This window comes from Boleophthalmus pectinirostris, unplaced genomic scaffold (assembly GCF_026225935.1).
Source record: "Boleophthalmus pectinirostris isolate CB_2022bp ecotype Guang Dong unplaced genomic scaffold, ASM2622593v1 HiC_scaffold_20, whole genome shotgun sequence".
In the NCBI taxonomy this organism is placed as follows: domain Eukaryota; kingdom Metazoa; phylum Chordata; class Actinopteri; order Gobiiformes; family Gobiidae; genus Boleophthalmus; species Boleophthalmus pectinirostris.
The window spans coordinates 17355041-17379000 of NW_026571153.1; the positions used below are offsets into that span (position 1 = coordinate 17355041).

Consider the following 23960-nt stretch of genomic DNA (forward strand, 5'->3'; position numbering starts at 1 on the left):
GCAAGTTTTCAAAAATAACGATATCTGTTTTTACTATTGAACTCATATTCTTCGGTTCAAAATGTACAGTTTATTTGCACTACTGAACACTTTTTGGTTATTTTTATTAAGGCCTTATATGACTCTTGTGAGCTTTAAATCTTGTTAGAATGTTGTGACCTGCTCAAAAACATATTACCTGGAGTTATGTTTAGTGTCATTCACACTTGTTAGACTAATAATAAAGAATTACACAGTCGACCGTACATCTCCAAAGCTCAAAATGTTCTGTTCCGCCATGTGATGTCATGAAGCTGTCATTTTCAAGTTAACAACTATTTTTTACCTTTAGTTCAGAAGAGACTGGCAGTTCCAGAGCTGAAATCATGCAAATGATTTTAGAGAAGGTGTATGGAGTTCAAAAATCCCAGTGGCACATGACATCACAAGGTGGAACAGAGTATTTTCAGTTTAAGAGAAGAACTCAGGCTAAATATGCAGGTTTTCTGAGTTAAACGTGCGTGAATGAAAAAAAAATAACACTCTAGGTATGGTTTTAATGAGGAAGCAACATTATAACAGATCAGAAAAATAGCGCAATAACTTACTTTACGCTTCTTTACTGAAAAATAACCCGTTTGTTAAGTCATTTTCTGTCAATTTGACCTAATTTATTACATTACTTTGCTTCATTCTTGTTATATTATAAGTACCTACACCTCATCTCCAAATTGAATACTTAATAAATGTAATATCAAATGCATTCTGTAATTCAAAGTTGTGCATTTGTCAGCCTCCTGGGTAGATTAGTACTTAAATGTGTACAAATGAGGACAAACATGAAAAAGCAGCTAGGCCATTAACGAGAGAAGATAAAAATATGATAAAAGAGACGTCAACAGACCCAGGGACAGATGCAAATACGTGTAGTTTGAAGTTGATAATTCATGTGTAACATAAAAGCAACAACAAAGCCAGACTGAAATGTTCCACATCAACAATAATGGGTCTATAATGAGCTTCCTTCAAGTATAAACCGGTATGACAGAGGAAAAGAACTAACGGCGTCTTTGCTAACCATGCTAACGAGGTATAAATGAGCAGAGGAGGAGGTGAAGGGGTCAATAAAGAAAACAGATGCAACGTGTCTACACACAGGTGACAGCTGGACCCAGGTGGAAAACGAGGACAGAGGGACAACTGTGTGTGGAGAGTGAAGAGGAGAAGGAGGAGGAAAAAAGAGAGGAGGTTGGGGATGCCGTGCTTTTCCCAAGATAAATGGGGTGGATGTAATCTCAACAGTGAGTGGTAGGACAGGCTCCCAGTACACAGCACAGGTCACTGCAGGAGCGGGGCAGGAGGCCAGGACCAACCGCCAACAAAGAAGAACTCGAAAAACACACTTCAGGCCACCTGCATTCACGAGAGCTTCAGACTCTACACGGGGAAAGAATTTTATTTTACTAAGAAAACTAACGTAACTTGTGTTTACTAAAAAAACAAATGTAACCCACTAATAGAGACAGACTGTGTTATTAGGTTCTTTTTTCAGACCGAGTTTGTTTTCATACCTGACAGTTTGGACTGCTCACTAGTTTTCTTCCTCAGAGTTTCTCAGAGCTAGTGAGCAGTCTAAACTGTCAGGTATGAAAACAAACTCTTGGTCTGAAAAAAAAGAGCCTAATAACAAATTATCAGAAGACCAAATGAACGTCAGTGGACTAGAGAAAGACTGGTCAATATTTGCACTTTTTTGGTAATTGGGTACCGGTCTTAAATCTCCAGCACAGGCTTTGTAAGGAGTACACACCAAACTTTATTTGAACAATTAAATGCAAATAGATAAATGTGACAGCACTGCTCTCTTGGAGGTTTGTGGTAAAAAAAAAAAAAAAAAAGTCTGTAGGTGAATTTATAGTCAATTAAAATTACATCTTTTGGCAAAAATAATCAAAATTTACTCTACACAGTGGCCCAGAATATCAGCTCTTATCAGCCATCGCTTGGTCTAGATTCTAAACAATCTGTATCAGCCATAAAAAAATAAATAAATCCTTACTCATCAATCTCTAGTTTCTAAGCTTTTATTTGTTCAAGAAACTCCTTGGTTTTTGCACATCTTTGTAAACCCATACCCTGATTGCTCAAGAAGCATCAATAGTACTTGTCAATCTTGGAAAAGCAGTTACAAAGCTTGTTCAAGTTGGAAAACGTGCTTTGTTTGAAATCTCTTCAACAGAATTTTGAGATAATAAAGAGAACTTCAAACTATCTAAAAACACCTTCTTAGGCATATTGTGAATTTTTGCACCATTGCTTTTTAATACACCTATGGAGCACGGTGGGTTTTGATATACAGTTTATTTTTGAAAATGTTACCCAATGGACCAGCTGGCACAGATGATGATGATATAGCAGAAAATCAGTGTTTGTAAAAAGAACATTGGCTGGAACGCATGGGGAGTTAGTGCTAGCCACCGAACATCGCAAAATATGAAAAACTTCAATCTTGTATGAAAGAACTTACTCTATTAAAGCTACACATTGTCTATAATACGACCATTTCTGTGCGGGTGAGAGTCGTTTAAGACAAAATCAACATCCAGCTAAATCAAAATGGCTGATAAAAGAGAAGCCCGTCCGAACATTGGGTCACAGGGTCAGCGTTAGATCAGGAGTGACCATTATATTCAGCGTGTGCCACTGATTAAACATGTGCTTTGGACTAATGCAATCTGGAACGAGCACCACCTCCCTGCTCTTGTGCCTGCAGCAAAACTCTGGCCTAATTCAACTCATTAAAAAGCGCTGAGTAACAAGAGGCCTTTACACACACACACACACACACACACACACACGCTGGCTTCACACATCCACAGTGACAGAGCCCAGGGAGTATGCATTAGAGCGGGGCCTATAGTCATCTCTGTTTAGACCTCTTCTGTCATGTGCTGTTATGATCAAGGTAGGTTTTCTAATTCTTCAGTGAGCCCAGAGTCATGGCGAAATAGACTTAATACCCTATAGACTAATTTGGACCAGCACTGAACTGGGATATGAGCTAAAATAAGGCTCCAAAGAAAAAAAAAGTATTGTTTTTTTGGATTAGATTTGCAGTATATGTCTAAAAAGTAGGATTTTTTGTTTTGTTTCATTTGTATGTTTGAGTAATCCTTTATTATTAGTTAATCTACATCTCTGAAGCTCAAAATGCTCGGCTCCACCTCGTGATGTCATGTCGGTAGGTTTCAAGTTAACAGGAAAAGACTGAAAGATGAACAAGAATCCCATGAATTTCAGAATTTCAGTTTGTAGAGGTCTAAATTACTGGCACAGCAAGAAATTTCAAAAAGACTAAGAATCTTTTGTTCTTTGAAGAGGACATTTTATTATTTCAATAACTGCAGTCTTTGTGATTTGATAACTGCACCAAGTCAATCTCAATATAATGTGCAGCCCTCACCTCACATCTGCAAACAGAGCTGGCTAGGGAAAGACAGATCGAGACAAACCGAGTTAACCAGTGGTGCAAACTACTACAAGACGGCAAGTACATGCATCAAGTCAAGTAGAAGTTATAATAAAATCAGAAAGGATCATAGCAGTAGCTGTACTTTCAAGGTCCTACATTACGCAAAACTGACTCTTGTGAGTTTTAAGCCATGTTATAATGTTGTTATCTCCTCAAAAACATACCTGGAGTTGAGTCTGTCTACATCCCCAAAGCTCAAAACGCTCTGTTCCACTGTGTGATGTCAGGAAGTGGTCATTTTCAAGTTAACAGCTACCTTTTACCTTTTGTTCAGTAGAAATGCTCAATGCCAGGGCTGAAATCATCCAAATCAGTGTTTCCCAAAGGCCTCAGGGGGGTTGCAAGAGATTTTTTTTTTTTTTTTTGGGTCACCTTGTCACGATCTACATGAAGATCTGGAATATACAGTCCTGACACATGAGAGAGCGAGTGAATATGTTGTCCCCGGTAGGGCCAGTATTTCTTTGCTTATTCCTTTCACTTCTACATAAATGTGTGAATTGGGATTTTCTGTGCTCACAAAAATGAAGACAAAGCACAGAAACAGACTGAATGTTACATCTGATCTGCTACTGCACTCTCCTCCTGCATCCGGACTGGAACGCACTACAAAACGCAGGCCCCACCTATCTCATTAGAACTATTGAAATGTTTACCTGTTTTGTATAATTTCTAATCTTTTTGTAATTAATTTATTGACTATTTTGTTCCAATATTGCTGATTCAATTGAATGAAAAGACACAGAAATGGGCTACATTTAAAATCCAAATAGGCGACTTATGGATCCTTTTATTGCTGTTTCAGTGACTGTTTGAGTACTTGAGTAATACTAATTGTTCAGAGAGACACAATCACTCAGTCAACAATAAAATATCCTCATTCAGGTTCAATAATGGTCATATCCACCTTTATTTTGTGATTTATGAATAATGTCTATTGACTTGCGTCGTGAAGGTTTGTGACTTTTAAAATGGGTCCCCAGAAAAAAAAAAAGTTTGGGAAACACTGATCTAAATGGTTGTAGTGAAGGTTATGGGGGTTTAAAAACATAGGGGAGCACTTCCTGTATTACCACATGACATCGCAAGGTATTTTGATGAGTAAACAACATTATAACATAGATCAGGATCTAACAACAGGCCCTTTAACAGTAGTGGTAGTAACAAGTCAATGCTTTTACTTTTTTGTAATTTGTAACACGATCAAGGCAGACAGTGTTGGTTTGTACAGAATAAGCCTCTAAAATGTGCCAAGAACTTTTGGCTGGATCCATATTCCAATACATTAGGTGTAGCAGTATCATACTTACATTTCTTCATTTTAGCTTCAGCTTAATTTTTATAATTGGCACGATCAATTATAGAAATTAAGCTCATTCCACCATATGTGCTTGTCATCTGGCTGTCTGTAAGCATCTGCTCCGTTACATTCTGTCTCTGTATTTTTATTTAAGGTACAGTAAGTTCAGCGTGTTCTCTCAAAACTTAGTTCCAAGCGATAAATCACTCCCACATCTTAAAAAGCGTCGCTATTTTGAGAAAGATGTCTGCAAAGCCCGGGCCTGGACCGTAGACACAAAATCTATATTGACTTTGAGTAATGAGGCCTGAGGGAGGGGACTGATAGACTTTTAAAAATTAATCAAGCGACAATAACACAAATGAGTTTAATGTGTAATTGACTTTGGGCTGGTTAAAGATAGCCTACAGTGGTCTGTATGCAAAATCATTCAGATACATGGAGACAATGTAGGTAGCACTGTTATATCAGGCTGAAATGACAGATTGTGTAAAGAAGGGCACTAAGAAAATGTGACTCCAGTCAAATGAAGCACAGTTTCATATTATAGGAATTTATATAGGAATTTATTTCAGGATAAAATTGCAAAATAAAAACACCAGGATCATGCAGAGCTGGTTAATATTTATTTTAAGACCAAAATGATGACGCTCACAGCAGCAGATAAACAGAGAGGAGTGACAATTTTCCAGTGTAAAGCCAATCGGGGTTAGTAACCACAAAGATTTAGAAATGCAGTGGAAACTGTAGTATTTGAGTACTAATACTTTGTATAGATTTTGACTTCAAAATTTGAGTACACTAGCTGGCCATATGTATGAGTGGACATAGCTAACGTGCTAGCCGCCGCGTGCCAAATAGAAGTGCACCAGGAGGCTTTTCCGGCTCCTTCTGACCCTGGCTCCAATTAGCTTTACACTGGGATCCTGTCACTCCTCGCTCTGTAACTGCTGCTGTAAGCCTCAGCATTTTGGTCTTAAAATGTTTGTAGTAACCCGTTCTACATGATCCTGATTTTTTATTTATTTATTTTTTTTGCGCCATTTTGTCCATCAAAAAAATCTTATTCATAACATAAAGCCAGGCTCATGATGCTAACGGTTACAGGAGCGAATCTGGAGCCACATTTGAGCAGCACTGAACGCTATGGGTGACCTCCCATTTGCTTAGTCTTCTTCACTTCTTTTAGTCTATGCTTTAAACAGAAGTTAGATTTGTGTTGTGTTTTGTATACCTGTTGTTTTGTGTGAATGTAGGACAAACCTACCTACACAAACCCTTAGAGTGTTTGAGTAATTGTATTTGTTTTAACTGTCCACTTGAAGCAGAACATTTCCGACATATCTTGGTGTGCAAATATTACACCTTAAAGTACCACTATGTCTGTCTGTATATAGTGGGGACCAGCTTTTCTTCATCAAATGTCAGTTCTCATGTGCCTAAAGAAGTCAAGCGTGGACACGAGTCTCAGATGGTGAGATAGAAGAGAGATATCATCAGTATATATACACACACATATGTATCTGGAAGTAAAGCCTGCTATGAGACACTGAGATTTAAAGGTGCACTGCGTAACATTTCTAGTAGAGGGTCCACGACCTGCTTTTCTCCATGGAAATATTATTGCTTTGTCTAGAATGTTCCACCGTATAGATTTATCACGAAGGAGACAAGCACTATGCCACATTCGCCGCCATTCACAGAACGAGTTATTGTATTTTTGAGAAATCGAAACAGCCGTAATGAATAGGTGCTAGTTGGATATGTCTAATGTCATACATTCCAGGCAAAGTAATAACATCTCTGGAGACAAGTAGCAATTACTCGATTGATTAAATTACCCAAAAGATTCTAGAAGATTTATGGAGTTTAAAAACACAGCGGAGTACTTCCTGTATAACCACATTATAACAAAACCAAGATCCTGCTCACATTTCTTCCAATAAACAGTCTCATAAAATGTAACCAGACCTACACTAATCGTAACATTAACGATCATTTGAAGTTTTACTGTAGTTAGTATTCCAGTCCACTTGCAGAACAGAGCACTTCACCCAAAAATCTCTTATCCTCTTATCCATCCAAAAAAATAAAAAATCTCAGAAAAATCAAATCTTGCTAACTAATTTCCACAGCATTTGGCTCACTTCAGCTGACCCTTTACACAATAGTGAAAGATTACTGTAGTGATTAAAGACAAGAGCGAGAGAACGAATATTAGCTCTGCACAAAAGGGCTGAATGAGGGAGAGAGCGAAGGTGAAGAGGATTGCAAATTAGACCTGGGAGAACATTTAACACTATGGAGAAGCAGTGGGCTAAACCATGCATGAAGGTACAGCCCTGTGTCATTTTAACACTTTTGTGAGCGCTCCATTGTCTTTAGTTCCTCCTCCGGCTGTCGCGCTGTAGGGCCGTGTGCAAAGCCAAATGAGGAAACTGAAAATGAACTGCAACCTCGGTGAAATTAAACACACTGGGGTGATGGGGGTGGGGGGGGGGGGTATGCATATGAGATCAATAATGGGGTAGTACTCAAATATGCAGTGGACGACTTCCCTTAAGCTGGTTCTGTGGAGAATTGTTAAAAGGGTTTTAGTGAAAGGCAGATTGATAAAACCACTAAAAATAAACAAGCTCTGTGTAGTAGTAGTAGAAGCCAGTAGTAGTAGGTGTAGTAGTAAGTGCAATGGTAGTAAGTGTAGTAGTAGTAGTAGTATTAGTAGTGGTTGTAGTAGAAGTATGTGAAGCAGTAGTAGTAGTAATAGTAGAAGCCAGCAGTAGTAGGTGTAGTAGTAGTAGTGGTAGTAGAAGTGTAGTAGTAGTAGTGGTAGTAGAAAGTAAGTGGTATAGTAGTAGTACTAGTAGTAGTAGTAGTAGTAGTAGTAGTAGTAGTAGTAGTAGTAGAAGTATGTAAAGCAGTAGTAGTAGTAATAGTAGAAGTATGTGAAGCAGTAGTAGTAGTAATAGTAGAAGTATGTGAAGCAGTAGTAGTAGTAATAGTAGAAGCCAGCAGTAGTAGGTGTAGTAGTAGTGGTAGTAGAAGTGTAGTAGTAGTAGCAGCAGGTGTAGTAGTAGTGGTAGTAGAAGGGAAGTGGTATAGTAGTAGTAATAGTAGAAGCCATCAGCAGTAGTAGTAGTAGTAGTAGTAGTAGTAGTAGTAGTAGTAGTAGTAGTAGTAGTAGTAGTAGTAGTAGTAGTAGTAGTAGTGTAGTAGTAGTAGTAGTAGTAGTAGTACGAGCCAGCAGTAGTAGGTGTAGTAGTAGTGGTAGTGGTGGTGGTAGTAGCAGGAGCAGTAAGTGTAGAAGTAGTATTAAGTGGAATAGTAGTAGTAGTTGTGGTGGTAGTAAAAGTGTAGTAGTAGCAGTAGTAGTAGTAGTTGTAAGTGAAGTAGTAGTAGTAGCCATAGTAGTAGTTGTAGTCGTAAGTGTTGTAGTAGTATATTACTAGTAATAGGATGAGGGATGAGATGTGTGTACTGTACATATAGTTATTGTTGTACATGTATATGATCTTTGCATAAACCTTCATATATATATATATATATATATATATATATATATATATATATATATGAAGGTTTATGCAAAGATCATATCATGTCCCCCTCAGCCTCCTCTGAGCTCCTGGCCTGCAGTTTAATATGCTTCTTCCTGCTTCACAGCCCCTTGTATTCCAATATTAAAATCCAGCCCCTGACATTATTACAGTGTCCAAAAATACCACCTGCATTTAATCTTTGGCCTGTTTATTCATTCCCTTATATACATGTGGACTCCCAACGGCATAATGATGGTTACATTTAACAGCATCGAAACATACAGATTTTGAGACATGACGTTGAAGGCGCAACTGCTTACTAAGGATAGTACTGGTATCGAATATCTGTGCCAACCCAGGACAATTCGGGTATCTTCTCCATGATATTGGTTTAGCTGATTAGCCTGATTCATCAGCCAGTTTCTACGAAGTGAAACCGGCAGCAAGGAATTGCGAAAGGAACTGTTAGGAACTGTTTGCTCGACGGTAGGCAGGTACTTTTTTATTTAACCAATCGCTGCTATTTAGTCGCAACATATGTAATGCACCACTAACGGGGCTAACTGGTATATAAAGCTTTTCCCAAATCCCGTAGGAAGAAGGACAATAACGTCTTTCCGCTTGATAAAATTCACCAAACATTCTCTTTGTTCCGGTTTTAAATCCTCGATCTCGGGAATCGTTGCCATCACAGAATGTATGGTTCCTTGCTGATTGACTGGTGCCCAAACTCGCACTTCCGGAGTTTTTGCAAACGGTCTATTGTATTCTGATTCCTGACATAGTCACTGGAGAGAAATGAAACTGAGTGGAGGCACTAGGTGGCACCAGCCTGATTATTATCTGATATTCTGGCTGGACTCTTTACTGACTTATGTCGGCCCAGAAAGTTTCATAATGTTTGAACTTTTAGTCATACAAAGCTCTTCAATTGCTACTTGAAGGATAAATAACAGGTACCTAACACAATTAAATACATTTTGTAAAAGGTTAATTTTTTTCCCCCCTGATCCCTACACTGGTATTGGTTAATATTGGATATCGGCAGACATTTGAAGCTACAGTATCAATATCGGAACTGAAAAAGCTGGATCGTTGCATCCCTACTGCCTACCATGTTTTTCAACCATTTCTTTTCAGCAGCACCTTAAATAACAATTGAGTTTAACAATTTAACAACTGAATGAAAATATTAGTAGGAAATATTTGGTTGTTAAAACTGTAAAAAGAATGAGTGAGTAATTATGTATTTGTTGATAAATTGTGATGTTATTCGATATAGACATATGGCAGAATGTAGGCACTGCTCCATACCTGCAATATACACTTAATCATTTGGCCTATTACTGACATTACCCAGCAATTTCATCAGAATTCAGCCATTATTTTTGACATTTCAAACTAACAAAGTGGACTACAGCTCCGACAGGGAACTTTTTGCACTCTTTCAGTTGTCACGTCATTACCCAACTTTCCATCTGGGACCCCAAATATATAACTTTGCAGATTTTACTTTTATACTTCTTATTCTATGACACAATTTTGGAATATCTGTTCAAATCCTCCACCGCACCTTCCCTCTCCCTCATTAGATGTTTCAGAATCCCACCTATGGTCAACCCCATTTTTTAATACTTTTTCAGACTTTTGTGGCTGCTTCTTTCTTTCATCTTCTTCCTTGCTCCATACTGAGTTTTTGTCATCATGAAGAGCCCAGACAAATTTCAAAATCTTTGTCATGTTGGGACACTCCGGTGGGTCTTGGTTTGTCAGACTGCAGCAGAGACTGTGTGGTAATGATGGAGAGATACTTTCAGTGGGTTTTTATATAGAGCAACAGGAAACACGAAGGTTAGCCAAAGTACAGAAAGAGAAGATTTTAAAACTACACAGTAAAAGATGAAGTATCGGGTTAACATTTAACAAGTTATTTACAACACCACTACAGTTAACATGTGGTTCTGTTCTCTAGAGTGTTAAGTTTACTCTTGAGACAAATTAATTGTTCAGACACAGGACTGTCAGTGTTGGACTCTGTGCTGACACTGCGGAGTGTGGACAAGATCTGACACTGTGTAATATTAACTCTGAATCAACACCTTAGAGCAGGAGTGTCAAACTCTAATTCACAGACGGCCAAAATTAAAAACTGGGACTAAATCGTGGACCGAACTAAATATTTTGTGAAAAAATTCAACAACATCTGCGTGTCTTTTTTTAAAAATATGTAATGTTAAACCTTTTCTTATTAAAATAAATGTTTAATAAGTTTTGCTTAAACACTGAAACCAGAACAAGCCGAACAAACCCTAATATAAAATAACAGCATTTTAAATAAATAATGTCTCTATAGTCTATCTGTAGACGGCGGGCCAGCTCTAATACATATGTTCTCATGGGCCAAATATAATTATATCATTGGCCAAATTTGGCCCCCGGGCCTGAGTCTGACCTGTCTGCCTTAGAGAATCATACATAAACTACCGGACTTATACAAATAAAAGTAATTATAGTTAATCCTACTTGTTTTTGTTTTGTTTATGCAGTCTGATTTTTAAAAAAACTAAAAATTATGTTCAATTTATATTAGTTTATTTAAAAACAACTAGAATTCTGGTGATTTATGATTCAAATTCAACAGCTAAGTCTGACACATTCACATAGGCATGTTAGTTTCTGTGCACTGCCTAAAGACTACAAAAAAACTGAATTGCCGGAGATTGAACTTCCAAATCACCTTTAAAAAGTAGGAGAAAGTCATAATAGCCAATCTAACAACTTTTATCTTGACCTGCCTATACTACTAAAACAATTAATGCTACAACTGTGTTACAATTACATGATGTAATGAATTATATATATCCCTGTTACACAAAATAAAAAGAAAATTAAAAAGAAGAGATAAAATTGTCCAAGGAAAGGAAATAATTCTGTCCTGGGTTAATCAGGCAAAATGTGTCAACTCCACAAGGTTAGAATGAGTCCCGAAAGGAATAAGATTATTCTTCTGTTTGTTGTTGATGAGGTATTTTGAGTAACTAGCCCCAGAAAACTGTGTGTTCAGATAAAGACATCAAATGTGGTCGCTGAGTGGTGGTGATGAAGTAAATAGAATCTTAGACCCTGAGTAGTTTGAACTTGTTCATCTCCGGCAGCATTTCCATAAACAAGATTTCAGATTTTCCTAAATGACTGTTCGGAGCACCGGGGCAGACTCCACACTCCACACACAAACAGAATAGCAGACACATCATTAGCTTTGGCTCAATTAGCGACAGGCTAAAACCTCACAAATCCACTGCCATCTCCAAATCTGCAGCATTTACCTTGGTTCAACACCTCTGGGATGTTTGAACAAGAGCAAATGTGGAAAAGAGATGTACTAAAGTTAAACTACTGTTACATCAGGAGTGAACATTCTCTATGGAGAGAGACACGTTTTATGCCTGATAGTGCAGAATATTAAAGCCAAGGAGACAACATTTCCATGGAGACAAGCAGGAACAAACCCTCCTCCAGGCCATGTAAGAGTCAGGTTTGTGGAGATGAAAGCCTGCTCACAGTAAGAATTATTAGGGGTGTAACAATATCCAAGTCCCATGATACAATATTGTCACAGTATGAACCTCACAGTACGATATTTATTGTGATATGGTGGGGAGGCTCATGATATTATGATATTATACATAACAAGAGTGACATTATAAAATGCTTTGACCAGTCATTTGGTACGACATTTATTGTCATATTCATATCAGTGACATTTTAAACAGCTTGAAAAGACTTTGAAGTTGAAATGCAAAATTCAAGTAACAACTAAACAATTGTAATAAAACTGTAATCAGGAGTCTTGCACAGTAACTGAACCACATCAGCGCACAAGGAGGGAGCTGTTTTTGTTTATGCAAATTAGCCATGTGGCTTTAAGTTTGGTTTCATTTAAAACGTAAGGAGAGCAAAGCTGCATTAAACACATTATTGCTCAATGTATATTTGAGTATTCCGCAAATGAACTTAGAAAAAAAAAAAAAATGTAATTAAATGTGATAGTATTTTATATTTCGGTTCCAGTTCAGCCACTAACCTTTTAAACCCAACACCGTCCCAGTGGAAAATCACTCGCTATATATTCTGCTATGTATTAGTATTATTATTATGTATTATTATTATTTCTTGAGCGCTGTTGTGAGGCAGCGATGTTGTAAATGCTTCACGTATAGTTTTTGTCCCAACTTGATTTCCTGAACACATTCTTGAAAATTTTCAGCGTGTAATCTTATCAAGTGACTTCTCATTTTGCTAGTATTTCCCGAGGTGAAGTCTAAGTCTGAGGCACGCTGCTGTGCGTCCACAACAGGCGCACTGGCCGATGATGAGGTCCATGTAGTTTACTGTGCTATGTGCTACAGGAGCTGACTGAAAATTCGTATTTTTGCCTAAAGACACACAGTTTAACACCGTGCTGAATGTGATGTTGCCAAAATGGTTACACCTCACATTTTCAGTGCAATAAAAACATAAAAATCATGCTTTTATTTCAGTCTATGGAGTGTGGCTTTAAAGAGCATATATTACACAGAACTCAGCCTAAATATGCAGAGTATGTGTAAAACCTGGAAATGAAACAGAGCACAACTCCAGGTGTGTTTTTGATGAGAAACAACATTATAAATAAAATAGATCAGACAATAGTGTAATATGGGTCCTTTAACATAACACTGGCATCATTTTCGGCATAAAAAGAAAACCTTAGCCATTACTTTTATAGCTGTAATGGCAATTTCTAACAACACAACTCTTTTAAACAGCAAATAAGCCCCAGTTGAATTCATTTATTTTGAGGGTCGTAATTTACAGAAATAATAATACTTAAGAAGAGTGTGAACTCCAGCTCTGCCAGTTCGCTCCTCACCATGTGTTGTTGTGTTGTAGTGGGGCAGTAGCAGCCCTGAATAACGTGCCTCATGACGAATCCCCTTAATAAAAGATGACAGCTTCTCCTGGTCTTACTCCCTCGCCCCAGGGTCCAGAGCTTTACCACCGCTGCACAAAGAGCCAACCAAAGACACACATACGCCTCGCCCCACCACAGTTGTTCCTCACCACCGAGCCTTTTCAAAGAGTCAATTTGGTGGCAGGGAGAGAGGCCGGAGTCTCCACGGGGGACCAGGACCAGTCTATAATTGGGCCTAAGTGCTGACAGGGGCTCCTTCAGCTAGAGGCTTTTTCTGTTGACAACTACTGTAAGCCGTTTCACCTTGCTCCTTTGTCTCACCGTGCCCACAGGCTGGATCTACTGAAAATGAGAGCATGAAATATTCACTGGGTATTGCTTGCGCCGCATAGTTGGGCCTTGGAGATAGATTCTTTCACCGTCAAATAAAGCTAAAGTCACCAGGAAATGTCTCTCTGTGGTCAGCTACTGAGTAAGATGAGGACGGAGGAGTGTGTTCATCAAAAACAAAACACAAACAAGCCAAATCATCAAGACATGGGCTTATTTGAACTCTTCCGCACCAATCCATGGAGTAACTGCGTGATCTATGGTACTCAAAGCCGATTTAAAGGTGCACATACACAAAAACACTTGGCACACAAACAGACCTACCAGACATCCAAATCACCATGAAACCAGCTCCAAGAGTGCAGTTTGGAGAATATATGTTTGTGTGATGCGCAATTAAAGTCTGTATCTTCTATAATATGTACTTTGAGATTTGATTATTCAGAATCCAATTACAGCCAATCTGTAACACACTTTTTTCTTACAAGATCAGTGTAATTCATTGCATAGATTAGACAAATATTAAAGGGTGCTAGAGAGTAACTCCTGATAACTTCTCAGAACTACTTGAAAAAGGTAAACACATTTTAAAGGTGGATTGTGTAACTTTTCTGGTGGAGGGTCCATCAAATGCTTTTCTCCATGGAGATGTTATTGCTTTGTTCAGAACAGGGGTGTCCAAACTTTTTTCCATCAAGGGCCACATATCTAAACACAGACGAAATCTGATCAAGGGCTGTAGACTGGTGCTCAGTACAGTGAATCATTGAAATATGTGCATTTTTAAACACGTTAGAATGAGCCATCAGTCCTTTATTCATGCTAAGATCCTAAAAAACACACAATAAATATTAAATATTACCTTTATTAAGGTAGATTTTCAAAAAACTTGCAGTAAAAAGTTAATTTTTAATTGATGCAAACCTACCAGACCTACCAGACATCCAGTTCACCATGGAGAATATATGTGGTTTGAGTGATGCACAATTAAAGCCTTTATCTTCCTTAATATGTACTTTGTGATTTGGTTATTCACCTGGAAGCCTGAGGGCCAAGAAAAATTTGTCTAAGGGCCGCATTTCGCCCAAAGGCCATAGTCTGGACATGCCTGGTTTAGAACAAGGGTCTCTAACCTGTACCTTGGGAGCTACCAGTAGCTCTCGACCCCATTCCAAGTGGCTCGCCAAGGGACTCTGAATTATACGTATTGTGCTGAATAAGTAAAATTTGATTAGTTACAATTGTAAATCTATAATTTTAATGCCCAATTTTGTGCACTAATAAATGAATAATGGTTTATATTTTATCTGTCTCCAATCTAAAGCTGTGGCTCTTAAATATACTCAGTTTCTTGCAACTGTTAAAATGAGTAGCTCTTTGGCACTTTTGTTTTGTCAAGGTAGCTCACCAGAGGAAAAAGGTTGGAGACCCTTGGTTTATAATGTTCCACAGTATGGGTTTTCTATGTATCTGTTGTCATACTGAGGGAGAGCAATGGCATCCATAGAAAAAAGCAGGTGACAGACTCCGATATAAAGTACATAATACATAGTGCACCTTTAACAATGTAGACATTTTAACAATTGTTTCTTGCCACAAAAGTGTCACTCAGGTCTACAGCTACATACAACCTTTCAGTCTCACTCAACGCCTCAGCTTCGGTTTGCCTTGAGCCTCATGATATAATATAACTGTTAAAAGACCCAAGTCTCACAAACTAAGAGCCAAAGCCGCAGTGGTGCCCTGCTGTTAAACGCTTCCACAGGAGAAAATGCAGGATTTTTATGCAGCTTCAGGAGACAAGGTGCCTACAGAGATGTCAAGGCCTGCCATATGCTCACCAACGCTTGGAGCAATTCCCTAAAACTTTCTATGCAGTATATAAAAAGCAAGTAAGCCTTCAGTTAAGTAATATACATTTCCTGAAAGACAAAACCTGGGATAAATGTTGCAAAAATAAACACAGTTACAAAACCATAAGTGATGCAAAACTAAATATTGTGATGACTACCAAAATCCTCACAGTACACATTTGAACAAAGCACAGAACGGCAAAATATGATTATAAAAATAAGTTAACCATACCACTTTAAACAACCTGTATGAAGAATAAACAAGATTAAACCAGGACTAAACCAGGACTATAGGACAAAATCAGGCATAAACAGACCAAAGAAAGACCAAACCAGGACAGGAGCACACCCATAGACTGTATAAATGGACACAGCTAACCCGCTATCTGCTGCGTTTCAAATAGGAAGTGAGCATGGTTGCGCTTCCAGATCCATCGACTCTGGCTCCAATTGGCTTTATACTGAAAAATGTCCCTCTCTAACTGCTGCAGTAAGCCTTGCCATTTTGGGCTTAAAATGTTTGTTTTAACCCTCTCTACATGATCCTGGTGTTTTTATTTCACTATTTTGTCCGTAAATAAATTCCTATTCCTAATACGAAACTCTGCTGCAAATTTGCTCTTATAATTACGAACCTCACAAGCTTCATTTGACTAGAACCGAACGAGTAATGCCATGAGTAATGTCACACTCCCTTAGTCCACTTCTTTACACGGTCTTTGAGCAAAGCAGTATACTGAAGAAAAACTTTGACTAAATAATTTATTTTGATACCAACAATGTATATAAAATGAATATTTAACATGGACATTGCAGTAGAGGTAGTACAACACAATCTCTAAACACGATAGCATGCATGTGTGTGTTTTTATACCAAATCACTTCCAGCCTAACGCTTCAGTTACTAATAAAATGACACAAGCCTGTAGCTATAGTTTCTATAGTTTCTTAGCAATTCCAGTTCAAGTCACTGGGTAAAGACATAATCCTTTTCTCAGTATCTCGCACAAGAGGCATTCAGGCTTACACGCATCTACAAACAGCAGAGCCTCACCTGCAGTTTGGGTCACTTACCTTGACACACATAGTCTATTTAAGACATTACTCTCAGCAAAAAGTTTAATCAGGGTTCCACTGAGTGGTATCAGTTGAGTGAAGTGTGAATAATTCAATATTTACTTGGAAAAAAGCAGACAGGAGTCAAGGCTAGAGCTGGTTCAATGTGTTTTGCTGGTGTGGAACATAATAAAAAAGTAGCAAAAAAGCAGTTTAGTTTACCTGCTCCTTTCCTCACTGAAGTTAAGAATTTCAATGTTTCCATTTGTGCCAATTTTACAGGTTTGAGGAACAATGAAAACTAGCTGGTGGCTGTATTCATATTAAGAACTGAAGACGCCGCTTGAATGAACGGTGAAACAAATTCAACGATTTTGTCCAGTTGACAGAATTGTATTTTCTTATGCTATTCAACCTACCTGGACAACTGAGGGGTTATTACCCAGACACATTCTTATAAAGTGAAAAGTAACGTGGTGTGAACTGAATATGATCTTAATTTTGATCAATGTGAGAAAGGGTAAACACAGTATTTGCTCTCTGTATTAGCTGGGACAACTCAAAAACAGCCAGAGACAAATCTTAAACTAAATAATATTAAGGAAGCACCGATCCAATGCTGGTATTGGATATCAGCACTGATACTGGATTGCATATTGGCTTCCAAATATCGGTTCAGCCAATAGTCTAGTTTGGCATATACATTGATGTAGTAAGACTTGACTTTACTGGTCATAATTGATCCAGAAAATCTGTAAATGTCGGTACAGATCAGTTATCAGCAGATACTTAAAGCAATAGTATCAAAATCGGAACTGAAAACCCTTCGATCAAAAAGATTGCATCCCTAAATAATGTATGTTTTGAATGGTACAAAATGCTCAAAATGGCACTGAGAACGCAGGACAGTGACTGATGTGTTTGAGGTTTAGTTACAACTACTTCACATAGAAAGGAAAAACAAACAACTTAGCCTTATAATGGACCTATTTACGAGAGCTGTGGGTTTCAAATACCGTCCACCTTTCCCATTGCCTTAAGCTCTTTGCCAGCATTACGTTCATGTCAGAGTAATCGTGCTTGGTTGTCCACCTCCACAGCACTCAGGCGCTTGTGAATGAGGCCGGGCCAGCTGCTCGTTTGACTGGTGACAGGAGAATTGATGGAGGATGGTGAACTACAGGTCGTCAAACATCTGTGGAGCTCTTAGTGGAGAGAGAATGGTGCTGGTCACCTCTGTCTCCTTGGCAAAGCTGCTGAACGCCTACAAACAGCCCTGACCCGCTCCCTGCAGCATGCTTGGTAGTTGCCAGATTTCCCAACTGCTATCACCGACTGAATGGACTTGAAATAATGGACTACACAGATGTGAAGTAAAATTATCCGAGGCTGTGGGTAATAGGAGTTGTTTAATCATGATGCAGAAAAAAGACTGCAATATTAAAAGTGTTTAAAGTTTTAAAAAGTAAAAAACAATGCTTCATTTTGCACAGTTTATAGCAAGTTCTTGTCACTTTTTGAATGCATAGGTAGCATACTAATTATTCACTGCAATAAATTTGTGAGCACTTTTTCCAACTTTCAGAAATTCGAGCAAAATTTTCCAACTAGTGTACTAAGAGTACTTTATGGTTCTTGGAGGATAAAGTGCATTAGAATTAAGTCTCATTTTGACTCCAAGATCTGCTTATACAATATACTGTATCTGTACAAGGGCAAGGTCAATTTTGCTCAGCTGAATGTAAAAAACTGGATACAATCACTTAAATTAGACATGCAAAATAGTGGAAAATATCACTGTCACTTCCTCGACAATAGGAGTTGTGATTCTCTAATGGTCTTTTCAATAGAAAAAAAAAAGCATGACAGCTTTACTTGTTATCCTTAAATATCCATGGATTTCAGATTGGTCGAAAATTAGCATGGTCACCATAGCAATTAATTCCAAACTAAATATTATCTCATCCCTGCTTATAATAATGAGCTTTTTTGTCTTTTCAGCTGGTGTGCCTGATTTTTCTGGCTCTTTTTACACTTAATGGTAAGTCCGGGTCATTTCAATGCTGGTTAGTTCATTCTCGGAGACCTGTTTTCTGAAAATATTAGGTTTTTTGAATTGTGAAAGGTCCTTAAAATGTCGTCTATCCATGAATGCATTGTGTAAAATCCCTCAGTCGTCCAGGGGGAATCCACGGCAAAAGGAGAAATTCAATTTGTCAACTGGACAAAAGTTTATTTTGGTTGAATACATTTCACAGCTCATCCAAGCTGCTTCTTCAGTTTTGGTCAAAATGCATTTGGACCAAAGCCATGGACCACTATGGGACATACCCAGACAACTGAGGGATTACACAGATATAACACCGTATGGTAATATAAAAGAAAGTACTATGATTTAATGTTGAAAATCACTTTATATTGTCTAAACAAAGACGGAAACTGTATTACGTATTGAGTCGCTTACTTAGTATCAAAATAGAGTGACTAGACATTTTAGTATTATGACAACACTACTACTACTTATTCTAAAGGTAAGTAATTTTATCTACTGTGAGATCAATTAAGTGGTATCTTATCTTTATAAAGTTGAGACCTTCCATGTCCCAGTGACCGCCCTCCCCTGCTCACACCTCGGTCAGCCAAAACTCTTAATGAGTCCTTTTGGAAAAGCTCACAGCGGGGCGTTGGCTGTGCAGAGGCTGGACCTATTTTAATTCAGCACAAGGAAGTCTCTGAATACTTGTACTGAATACTTATCAATGCTGGGGATTCACACTGAGCCAGCTGAGCTCTGAGGGGAGGTTTTAATTAAGGACTGGAACATGCTGATTAATTGATGTGTGGAGATGCACATGCGAGCACACAAAGGCACTCAAAGACCTATTCATCTTTCATACACTCCAAACACAAATGCTACTGTAAAGAGATTAGCACTTTCAAATACAGTTTAAACATAAAGGCACTCCATAAAGTCAACAGCATGACGTCTGATATGTGCGAGGTTTACGCTATAGGACAAAGACATATGTTTGGTGTCTTTGTTGTTTTTTTTACACATGCTAACAACTGCCATATTCCAGCTATTGTTTTTTTCATGGTGACTCTTGTTGTTTTTGAATAAAGCATTTTAAATGATTACTACTTCTAATGAAATACTCTAAATAAACAATAGATTGCAATCATTTATATGTAAAAGAGTAGGCAATTAAGCATGCCAATGTGCAACAAAACAGGGATACAACAAAAAGGAAAAATGTTTAGAAAAAAAAAAAAAATAAATCTAAAAATTTGTATCAGAACTGAAAAAGCTGGATTGGTGCATCCCCATTTCTGTACAAAGCAAATTATACGACACAACTTCGAATACTACATATTCATAATGATAAAGTGGGTGATAACTGCAACATTTTTACTTATATTTCTATGTTTATTGTGCAGATTGTTTTAATTTCACTCCACTTTCTGTTTATTTCCAGTGAGATGATGTTGCCTGGAATTGCCTCTACTGTATTAGATTACTTATCTGACATTTATTCCAATACACGTCGCTCTACTTCTTAAAATATCTTGAAAACCATGCACAGACCAGTAACCTAGCCTGATGTTGTGACCTGGTTGTCTCTATGGAGATAAATGACTTTGCCAACAGAAAAACTTGCACAGTGCACCTTTAGAAACAACACCGCTCACAGTCGGAATACTCGTCTTTCTAAGTGTCTTGGAGCAGTAAAAGCACTTGTAATTGAATAAATGTAAGGTTTAATGTCATACTGTGGAAAATTCGAACCAGAGCAATGACATAGAAACAAGAAGGTGACGGTCCCCAAACCAAAAAGTTACACAGTGCACCTTTAAATATGACAGAAAGGAGTTTTGTGAATTGATTAAAACCTCATTTACCCCTGAACTAGAAGCCGAAGTATTTTAGCCTATTTAGTACTTTTTGTAGCTTTCTGATAGCTCTGTATTCCGCTCACTTCTTCCCCCTCTCTGTGAATATTTTGGTAAATTAACCGTGCTCTTGTGTTGACGCTCTCATCTCGGGGGCCACAGCTCCAGCCTTCCACAGTCGGAGCTCTAATTGAAGATCGCAAATTGAACCAGCAGAGAAGTGGGTCTCTCTTAAGCGCAGCCAGCCTCAGTAATTATTCCAGTCACACTCCAAAACCAAATCAAGCGCACCTCCTCAACAGTTCATCTCCAGGCCAGTGAAGGTGGCTCTGGTTTTATCTGCAGTAAAACGTGAGGAGTACACACCTGCGGATACATCTGCCTTCTCCGCGAACACCTCAGAGGAACGCAGCGTCACTTGGAGAGGCCGATTCCGCTCATTAAACGCGGAGTAGTTTTATTTTTCTGACTGCCGTGTACCTGAAAATACAAGTTATTTTTGCCACCGTGCCAATAAAAGGCTTTATGAGGAGTTGTATCCGACAGCTGGGCATGTCTGATCCGCTGGTAACATCTGGAGGCCCGGTGGCATTGTCAAGTTTAATGACCTTTTGTTTTGATGGTACAAACAGCGGTTCTGGAAAAAGATAAATGACTTTAAAAGATACTAATAAAAAACTGGCAATAAATGCATATTTTGAAGATAAATATGTAAGATTTAAGCACCATAAAAAATAGGAACTTTATAAATATGTGAAAATATAAGCATTGTACATGTGACATCTTAGCCTGGGAAAGCAACTCTGATTTATTTGATAGCCATACTTTTAAAGAGGGACTATGAAACTTTAATGGTGGGGTGGATATCCAGGGTCAACAGTATGACATAAACGTATCTTGTATTTACAGGTGTTTTCATTGGTTAAAAAATAAAACTTTGAAGGTTCTTACTGCGAGTGGGGTGGCTTCTTCACAGATCTGACCTGAGACATCTCCTGGGCTACGTTCAGACTGCAGCCTGAAGTGACCCAAATCCGATTTTTTGGCCCCTATGTGATCTGTATCTGATCTTTTAATGACAGTCTGTACGACACATACGATTTTTTTCAAAATGCGACCCAGGCCACTTGGATATGTGCTCCTAAAACCGATACATATCCGATCTTTTGACAAGTGACTTCAGTCTGAACGGCCAAAGCGCATTCATCCGTCCTACACGTTAACAAGCCACAAACGTCACTATTCTGCGCTGAAGTAGGCGAAAATTGTTAATGAACTCGCCACTCTTGGCTATGTCTCCACATCCATACGTTCCTTTCAATGGACGTTGCCGCCACTGCCTCACAAAACGCCACGGCCAAAAACCTCGTCCTTCTCAATCTCCTCCTTAAAACAATTAAGTTGTTCATGTTCTGGCTCCGGTACGAGAGAAACTTTAAAATCTCCAGGTGCTCAATGCTCGCGCCCATGTTTGGACAACTTCCGTAAACAAAGAGCACGCTCGCTGCGATTGTCCTCCAGTGCACATGCGGGACACTTTTGGGCCTTTTAATGTTCACACTGGAGATCACATACAAGTCGCATTTAATTGGAAATGTGAGCGACCTCGCAAAAACATTGGATTTCACAAAAAAATCCGAAACTGAGCGTTAAGTCCTGCAGTCTGAACGTAGCCCTGGTGACATCAGCTGCTTGCCTGATGATAAAGTTTACTGCTATACTGTGGAACATTCCAGGCTAAGCAATCACATCTACATGGAGTTACAATGCTTTAAAGGTGCATTGTGTAACTTTTCCGGTGGAGATGTTATTGCTTTGTCTGAAATGTTTGACAGTGTGACATTGAAGCTTTCTATCATCTTGGAGACCAAACCAGGCCAAGTTACTGGTCAGATCTGTGGAGAGGCAACACCACTCACAGTCAGAATACTTGTTTTTCTAAGCGTCTTTGATCAATAAACCACCTGTACTCCAGTAAATGTAAGGCAGAGCTGTTTAATGTCATTATCATGAAAAGCCCACATAAGACATATAAAAACTAAAAATTTCCAAAAGTCTTGCTATAGTAAACAAAGTGAAATATCACCTTGATCAAAATGCCCTTCACACATTACACTGCTCATTGGTTCTCCCTTATTTCACATACTGTATTGAAGTGTGGGGGGAATACTTACCAATGTACACTTCATCCATTGATTATATTATAGAAACGAGCTTTGCGAATCATCCATAAAGTTGTTTTTTTAGAACACACCCATAATCTTTTTATTCAATCCAAGCTCCTCAAGATTCCTGAACTTGTACAATATTATACACTGGTAATTTTATTCAGAGCATGCAATAATTTACTACCATGTAATATTCAAAGCTTGTTAAAAATGAGAGAGAGAACTTATAATTTTAGTGGGTATGGAAATTTCAAATTGCCTAATATACGAACTACCCGTAAAAGTTTCTGTGTGTCTGTATGTGGTGTAAAACTCTGGTACAGTCTGGATACATGTCTCAAGCAATGCCAAAATATCTATAAATTCAAGTTGTTATATAAACACATGGTCTGGTCAGAGTATATGGAGAGTGGGTCATAATATTAGAACAATACTGCATCTGTAGCGCTGGTTTATGTTTGTTGTTTTCTTACCATTGCTGGTTTGTGTTGTCCATTACATTACTTGTATTTGTTGTTTCTTACCATTGTCTGTTTCCTTAACTTTACCATTGCTGGTACACTTATGTTATACTACCAAACTCTAACAGTGACTCTTTGTCTGCACTTGTAAATAGTTCATATAGTTTATTTCAAAATGTCTGAAAAATGCAAGATAGTTCATTGTGTTAGATTATGAAGAGTAGGGGTGGGAATAAATAAGTTTTCTTCTTCCCACTCCTTTTCGGGTTAGTTAATTAATTAGTTTTTTTTTGTTGTTATTTTCATTTCTATTATGATTTCATTTATGTTACATGTTCCATTGTATATGAATGTAAATCTTTACTTGCCCAAAATAAATGCATAAAATAAAAAAAAATAAAAACTGCAGAGCAATGGCATATCATCTGAAACAAGCAAGTGATGAACCCCCAACCGAGAAGTTACACAGTGTACCTTTAAAACAGACTTTACTTGAACTCTCACAGAAATAATGGATATTTTTCTCTTAAACTATCGCTGTAAAAGTAGTCCCACTGGCTCCACAATACGCACTTCTCCAGTTGCTTTACACGCGTCATAAATACAACCCCTAAAATCAGACTTCCCAACCACATCCTTCAGTGTGTCTCTCTTTGTGCCAAGTGAGCTCAATTACCCTTGTGCTTTCAATGCTACCAAGCACAGCCCAATGCACTGTAGCATAAACACCATCAAATGCAATGGGGCTCTTCTCTAAAGGAGCCAGTCATGTCCTCCGTAAAAGTTCCCTTAATACGTGTCCGATCTGGGCCTTGTTGAGGAGGGGCCCAGTCTGGCAACATGTTTACAGCCCTTTTGGACAATTTTTTCAGAGGCCTATTTCATCACAGAGTCTAG

General features: G+C 38.3%; 1 protein-coding gene across 1 annotated transcript in view; it reads right to left on the reverse strand.

Moving 5' to 3' along the window:
• LOC110159307 (pyruvate carboxylase, mitochondrial) overlaps positions 1–23960 on the reverse strand; it is a 606539-nt gene that overhangs the window by 297071 nt on the left and 285508 nt on the right.